This window comes from Humulus lupulus, chromosome 1 (assembly GCF_963169125.1).
Source record: "Humulus lupulus chromosome 1, drHumLupu1.1, whole genome shotgun sequence".
NCBI classification, from domain to species: Eukaryota; Viridiplantae; Streptophyta; class Magnoliopsida; order Rosales; family Cannabaceae; genus Humulus; species Humulus lupulus.
The window spans coordinates 284386869-284395954 of NC_084793.1; positions in this window are offsets into that span (position 1 = coordinate 284386869).

Sequence of the window (9086 nt, forward strand, 5' to 3'; positions counted from 1 at the left end):
ATCAGAAGACCCACTTCTCTCCTCAACATTCGGGTTCTCCATAGGTTGTTTTCCAGGACGTCTTGGGTAATTTTCCTCAGGTGTGTTTTGATTGTTAGTGGCCATGACTTTTTCAGGGATGAATGCTTAAGGCTCTCAATGAAAGCCCCAAACTGTTGACGTCGTTTTTCGTCAAACAGTGAAAGAAGAGCACATAAACAATAACTGATAATGGCCAATTGAAATAAGACAATACAAACACACGATTTTTACGTGGTTTAGCAGTTAAATCTGCCTAGTCCACGAGTCTTTGTTATTAAACTCAAGATTATCTCTTAAAATTCTTCAGCATGAATTCTTCAGAGTTTTCTCTCAAGGTTCAGAATTTCGGTCCATTACAATGGTGCATGACCCCTCTATTTATAGAGAAGGCTGCAGAATACTATCCCACATATTTTGGGTAGTTACTCTTTTTGTGAATAAAATTAATGGCTTTAAATGCCTATAATCAGATATAAAAGGAAATGTCCCCTGAAGACCAGGGGACGTATAACTGACCAAATAATATCCCACGATTCTAGGGGATTTTCAGTAATAAATGAGGATTACATCTCGTATTTACAACACTTATAGATATTCAAGGTGGTTATCATGTATCTCTAAGGCTTTAGCTTCCTAGGTTTCCCGTCATCTTCCGAGGTCACACGGCTTGAGCTCGGGACCCCTGGTCCGAGGTCATCCCTGAGAATGAATGCGTTTCCGGAGTATCTTTCGAGGTCATGAATACTTCGAGGTCACCATACTCGAGGTCGTCCATGACTTTCAGGCTCGATATTCAATCCTGGAGCATAGTTCAAACCTTATGAGTCCACTTATTTGTGAATCCAACTTTCGAGGTCATATTTAACATAGCTTGAAATTTGGGTATAACAAGCTCGATTACAGCTTGATGGAGCTCGATAACAGCTCGATAATACCTTTACAATAATTATATAGTTTTATAGTTATCATTAAGAAACCCAAAACACAAACAGAACATGTAAAGAACCTATATATATATATATACAATCATCATAAAAAATGAAGAGCCTATCATAATCGCTCTTATAAAATATGTCCAATAAAAAAAATCAAAATATACTCATGGTGTGGAAGCCAGTCAAGGTCGCACATTCTGATACCACAAGTCTGTCGTCCACTTGTTCCTGAACAACTCTATATTTTCATCGCAAATGGTGTCCAATGGAAGGCCGGAAATGAGATGCTCAATATGCTTGATAGCATACACACCACAATCTCCAATGTAAAAAACATATAAACATTAAATGTGCAATACTTTAAATTTCCTTAGAAACTGATATAGTATAGAGATGAAGTTATTTACCTTCTCTTGGACTAAGTGACGTGTCGCTGTAGTCGGCGCCATATGAGCTAATAAGGCCACTTTCCTGTTGCAAGAATCTTCAACATCAAGCTATCCTTGAACAATTTACTCTACAACAACAAGGAAGAAAACAACATGCACCATGGCTTCATAATTTCCTCCATCTGTGCGTCAGTAATCACCAAGATGTCTAAATCATATATGGTGAGTGTCCAATTAGAAATAGAAGCCTCAATGGTAAACCAATGAGACTGCTGATAGTTCTTGTCCCAAATTACCTAATAAGGCTTATGGCCTTGATTAGGGCGCCAGGATGGAGATTTATGGGAATTATATGATTATGTGATGTGTATGCGTATAATTATCTGATTATGTGAATTATATGATAATATTACTAAATATGCATGTTTATGTGTATTAAATATGCATGTGGGCCCGTTTCTTATTAGAAGGGCAATTTTTCGTAATTTGGTATGTTATGAGTATATTTGGCATATATGCGATATATGTGATTTATGTGTGCAACCACATTATTATGTGGGTATATTTGGGTTACTCGGCATGAGACGATCCTAGGGAGCAAGTTAGCGGGAAAGTCAAAACAGGACTTAATGAGTCAAGGGGTATTTGTTGGGAATTGTGCCCTGAAAGCATATGTAGTAGACATTGTTTTAAGAAATAAATAAATAAATTGAATTTGTTATGCATATATTTTATTGACTATATTATTCTGTGATAATATTAAGTAAATATCAGAAAAATTCATAAGTTCATATATGTGATCTCAACCACATATTGGTACGGGACGATTGTGTTTGAGATAAATGAACTTGAATAGTTCGCAGTAAAATAAAGTTATGGAATCTTTAGATTAATTACTGCAAGTACGGTCCAATAGTATTATGAATACATGTGATATAGATCCAGATTACTAGTGTAGTAGGACACTTTAGTGGAGGTACTTTATATATTAGAGAATATATAGAATTGGACCAGATATGTTTATTAATACTTCGTTAAATACTGTTTCAATGTATTAATTAAATATATCAACTGATGATCATATACAACTAGATCTTAATCCTAAAGTTACTATGAACTCCTGTATATGTTATATGAGTTATTTGATTCACTCGTTACGGTCTGTCAAAATGATCAGGCTAGAAACTTTTGTTTTGGGAACTCATTAATGTAAATGGCTGGGAACATAGTATACAGATGTGGAATCTATACCTTCTCGTAAGAGATTGAATAATGGTTATCTTAATGGTTGACTTTTGGGACTAAAAGATTATTCAGCTCAAATTCATAATTTAGTTATGAATTAACCTTCACTAGTAAAGTCAATGGTACTTAAGAAAACAAGATATAATTAAAAGGGTAAAACGGTAATTTTATTCCCGGTTAATTATGAACCATTATTAAAGGGTTAATTTGTATGTAATGATTATATCAATGGACGCTTTATTATTATAAAATACTCAATAAATGAAATGTCTATAATTATAAGAGTGTAGTCTCATATTTATAGTTGAGTAATCAGAGATTAATAAATTAAGATTATTTTATTGAAGAAGTTTAATTTATAATCTCAAATTTATTGGAGCTTAGAATTATAGGTCCATAAGTCCCCACAGCGGCTCTATCAACACTATTCAAGGCAAGAGTTGATAAAAAAAGTAAAATGGTGAAAAGACATATTTAAGAAGAAATTTGTTCTTCAGACCAAGTATGCAATTATGTGATCATAGTGATTAATTAATTAATTACAAAGTAGTTGTAATTAAAAAAATTAATTATTATGTAATTTTTGAAATTATAATAAAATTAATATTTAATTTTCGAAATTAGTATTAATTAAAATTGGTTTTAATTAATTGGTAGAATTAATTAAATATCTTTATTTGAGTGGGAGATAATAATCTGATAAGTTCAAATTGGATTTGAATTTAAAAGATTGATATTTATTCAAATAATTAATTATATTTGATAATTAGTTAAAAAGATAATAAATTCAAATTTGAATTAATTATTAAGTTGTTGGATTTTATTAGATAAGGTAGTTTGAATAAATAATTAAATAATTGTGGAAAAATCAAATATCCCTAATTTATAGGGAGCTACATGACACACACAGTCTCTGGACTATGTGTGGCGTGAGCTATATAAAAATCAGGGATAGATTTTTAACTTTTATTTGTTTAATTAATTAATTAATGAAAAATTCAAAGGTTAGTTTTTTGATATTTTCATTAATAAGATAATTAATTAATTAAAAGATAAATTATAAATTAGTTACAGATTTATTTTTAAATTTGAATATTTTCTATTTAAGTTAGACTTATCAGAAAATAAATATACATAATACTCAATACATAATTTATTCGCTCTAAAAAAAAGAACGATACTTTTCTATCTCTCCCTGAAAAATATACAGAACCAATCTCAGGCATATTCTTTTGATCTCATGTGTTGAGTACATCAAGTTGAATCAGAAATATACCATCCTTTATTCTCTAAATGCCCACACACTTCTTGAGGTGTAGAGAACGTTGTGGAAGATCTTGTTGTGAGTACCTGGGAGCAGCTTGGATTGGAAGTTCATTCATTGTACGAAAAGATAGCAAGGACACTTGATAGGCATCAAGAGGTATGTTCTTTAATAATTCTTATGATTAATGTATTTATATTAATGGATCCGCATATTTAAAAATAGTTTAAATATGTCACAAATTTTTTGTTGTGCAGTGGGCCAACCCACCACCATTCTTCTGCGTATTAGTAAACTCGTTCCTAACAATTGGTACTAGAGCGGTCATTAATCTCTGCATACATTAATTACTGTGTGAGCATAATATGTATTCTTATGTTATTGTAATATGTGTGAATGCATGGATGTATGTATGATTAAAGTTTATTCTTAAGGGTCGTTAATTATATGGTGTTTTGGATTTAGGAATTGTTCTTAAATTTCTAGATGAAAAATGTAAGCCATTTTGGGGCATAAGAATTTTTTGTAATTTAATTTTCTGCATTAAAGTATTTGAAAAAATTCTGTAAGGCCCGAGCCCCGGGTTCCGCTCCCTGAAGCCCGAGCCCAAGGCTACTGTATGGCCCCGTGGCCTAAGGATCCCATGCGCGCAACTCTGCGCCTGTGCTGCGCACGCCCCTGCGTTGCCTGCCGCGCGCATCGCGCGCCTTTGTGCCTCTCCAGCCGTGCGTGCCCTGCACCTGTCACGCGCGCCCCGCGCCCTTGTGCCAACCACCTGCATCCGCGTGCCCCAGCTGCGCACCTCTCGCCATGCCTTCTGCCCCACGCTGAGCCTCCTTGTGCCGCCAGCCCTACGGTTTTTTATCCTGGGGTTTGCACATTGTTATCCATTTAAATTGTGGGCCTAATTAATTTTAGCCCATAATTAAAAATTGTTTTGTTTTGGATTAATTGTTTGAGCCCAAATTCAAAAGTGGGCCTAATAACTTATTGGGCATTAAAGCTCAAAGTTAATTATTCTTAAAATTTGTTTAAGATAATTAAAAGTTATTTTAATTCAAAATTAAATGGATAAATGACTTACTGGATCAAGACTACTTGTGAAGGCCCAAAGTTGAAGATAGAGATCTCTTTATGTTTTATTTAGTTTCTTACATTTTTATGTATAATTTTGCTAAGTGTTGTAATTTTTTTAGAAATACCCAAGATACCCGACCCGCATTTATTTATTTATTTAAATATTTGAATGTGATTAAATTATTTAATACTTTATCATGCATTTTTGACATGCCTTACATATTACCCACACAGTATTTAAAATTAGCATACGTCTCATATGAGTAGAAACATGCCTTAGGATTGTTCTTTGTGATTATATGATTTATGTGATGGACCATATGATAATAAATCTAGTTTTAACTAGTTCAAGAGCGAAAATAGATTTTAAAAGTTGTTTAATTTCTAGTATTTAATAAAATTGTTTTATTAAATAAATGATATTTCTAGTAATTATAGCTAATTAAAATTGAGTTACTAAGGGCATAGTTCTATAATTTTATTTTTTGCTTAATTGGATTAGTAATTATTAGAATATCATTTGGTAAAAATAGATCATTTTATTTTTACAAACTAATTAAAAAGCATAGGATGTTTTGAGAAAACACATATTTTAAAATAGTGGGTGGGAGAAGGAGTTATGACAATAAGTCTCATGGTCTTCATTATTAGTTAGCATCGAGGTAACATGGAGAGGGCCTCGTGGCACCATTATTGTGTCCCCCTAAGGAAGGCTTCCGACTTTGTTATTCTCAATGCAAACTTCTTTTTTAAGAATAAGATTTAATGATGTATTTCAAGTTTGACTGACCCTAAGGCACACTCTTGAGTTAGGTCATTGATCTAAAATAATGTGTTACACTCACAAGGTGCATTAGGCTTTCGAGCGGACTAGTGTATTCTTAACCAAACAAGCGGTTGTTTATAAGTCAAAAGAGAAATGTTGATTTAAGTTTTCTCTTATAAATTTGAGAACTTGTCTCAAAATTAATTTGGAATTAGTCTGACCTACCCTAAGGCTGGTCCATTAATGTTCAAATTAATTAATCGTGGAATTAGTAATTATTATTTTTTATGTATTCTTTAAATGTTGCATTCAGGCATCACGTTTACTATTCCGAAAATTATTGATATTTATTATATGCATAAATTCATCTTTGTTTATTTATTTATTTTCAAAAATCTAGCTCAAATCCTATATCTTCTTTACTTGCAAATGAAAAGATGATTGGTGAAAACTACATGAAACGGAAATCAAACTTGAACATTGTGTTAATATGTGAGAACCACAAACTTGTCTTGACTGAGGAACGTCCTGAAGTCCCTCTCGCTACTGCTGCTAAAGCTGCAAGGGAAAAGTTTGATAATTGGATCTTATCAAACAACAAAGCAAAGTGTAATATGCTTGCGAGTATGAGGAATGTGCTCAGAAAGAAGTTTGAGAACACTGAGAATGCTTATGAGATCTAGGACACCCTTCAAGATATGTTTGGGCAGCAATCAGATCAGTGCAGGCATGAGACCACCAGATCCTACATGACCAAAAAAATAAAGAAATGAGTTTCTGTCAGAGAACATGTATTAGACATGATCAATATAATGCACGATGCCATTATCCATGGGGCAATCATTGATGAAAGGGCTCAAGTGAGCATTATACTTGAATCGCTTTCTCCAGCTTTTAAGAGTTTCACAACCAACTATGTCATGAACAAACTATCATATAACATGACACAGCTGTTGAATGAGTTGCAAACTTATGAATCTCTTAACAAAGGTTCTGAGAAAGAAGGAGAAGCAAATGTTATTGATTCTAACCCATCCTCTTCAAAGGCTAAAACCAAAAAGAGGAAAAATGGATATGGAAAGGACAAGGAGAACGAAAAAGACAAGAATTCAAAGAAGCCTAACAAGTCATCCAAAGGAAAAGAGAACAAGAACACCAAAAACTCCAAAAAGAAGACCCCTAAAGGGACTTGTTTTCACTGTGAAGTAGATGGTCACTAGAAGAGAAACTGTCCAAAGTATCTCGCTGACATGAAAGAAAAAAAAAGGTAAATTTGATTTACTTGTGTTAGAAGCTTGTTTAGTGGAAGACAATTCCTCATCTTGGATGGTAAATTCAGGAGCCACTAATCATGTTTGTTTTTCTCTATAGATTCTTAGTTCGACGAGGAAGCTTGCTGATGGAGAGGTGACTATGAGGGTAGGCAGTGGTTAGATTCTCTCTACAGCAGTAGTTGAAACAACCCGTCTGGAATTTGAGAAGAATAAATTTCTTATTTTAGAGAACGTTTATTATATTCCCAGATTTTCTAGAAACTTAATTTATGTTTCTATGTTGCATGAACAAGGTTTTAAAATTTCTTTTAATAATAATTCGATTGTTATTTCAAGATATGGTTTTAAGATATGTTTTGCAAAATCTATTGATGGGCTTTATAAACTACAAGCTAAAGAGAAATCTGCTTATAATTCTGAATTATTTAAAATAGCTAATCCTAGATATATTAAACGACAAAAGACTGATTCTGATAGTGAAACATATCTGTGACACTTGAGATTGGGACATATTGGTATAGATAGAATTAACCGACTTTTAAAGGATGGCCCTTTAAGAGAACTATCTATTGGATCTCTCCCTGTTTCTGAATCCTGACTAGAAGGCAAGATGACCAAGAGACCTTTCTCTGCTAAAGGATCAAGAGCTACAGAACCACTTCAGCTGGTACATACAGATGTTTGCGGTCCACTTGATGTACAAGCAAGAGGAGGTTATGAATACTTTGTCACTTTTGTTGACAATTATTCAAGATATGGTTACCTATACTTAATACAAAAAAAAATCTGAAACTTTTGGAAAGTTCAAAGAATTTCAAGCAGAGGTTGAAAAACAATTAGGTAAATCACTGAAAGTTCTTCGATCTGAATGAGGAGGAGAGTACTTGGATTTTGAATTCGAGGACCATCTGCGTGAGCATGGTATTCAATCCCAACTCACAGCACATGGAACGCCACAGCAAAATGGTGTTTCAGAAAGACGAAACAGAACATTACTAGATATGGTTAGATCAATGATGAGCTTCTCATCATTACCACTGTCATTCTGGGGATATGCAATTCAATGTGCTCTATACATATTGAATGTTGTTCAATCTAAGTCTATCCAAAAGACACCCACAAAATTATGGAATGGTTGTAAACCTAGTTTACACCATTTTTGAATTTAGGGGTGTCCTGCACATGTGCTTAAAGGAAAGACCGGGATGTTGGAATCACGCTCTGAAGTGTGCATGTTTTTGGGCTATTCCAAAGAGACTAGAGGTGGAATTTTCTATAGTCCAAAATAAAATAAAACATTTGTATCGACAAATGAAACTTTTCTTAAACATGACTATGTCGATAACCACAAACCTCGCAGTAAGGTTGTACTAGAGGAGATGGTCTCGAATGAAGTTGCAAAGTCACCAGCAACAACCAATGAAAAATGGCAAGAGGAAACTGCTAGTTCTAGTAAGAATAGTAGAGAGCCTCGTCGTAGTGGGAGGGTTAGTAAGTAACCCATACGCTATGAACACGAAGTTAAAATGCTTGTGTCTGACACAAACAAAGACGATCCATTGACACTTAAAGATGCAATGAATGATACTGACAAGGACAGATGGCAAGACGCCATGAACCAAGAAATGGAATCAATGTATTCCAATTCTATCTAGGTTCTTGAAGATCCACCTGAGAATATCAAACCCATTGGTTGCAAGTAGATATTCAAGAAGAAAATAGGAGTAGATGGGAAAGTAGAGACTTTCAAAGCAAGGCTTGTAGCGAAAGGCTACACACAGAAAGAAGGGGTTGATTATGAAGAAACATTTTCTCCTGTAGCCATGCTAAAATTCATTTGTATACTCTTATCCATTGCTACATGCATGGATTATGAGATTTGGCAAATGGATGTCAAAACAGCTTTTCTGAATGGCTACCTTGACGAAACAATTTACATGCTCAACCAGAAGGGTTCGAAGTAAAAGGTCAAGAGCAAAAAGTTTGCAAGCATCTTAGATCCATCTATGGACTCAAATAAGCTTCTAGATCTTGGAATCTTAGATTTGATGACACAATTAAAACGTTTGGTTTTGAACAAAACGTTCACGAATCTTGTGTCTATAAACAAATCAA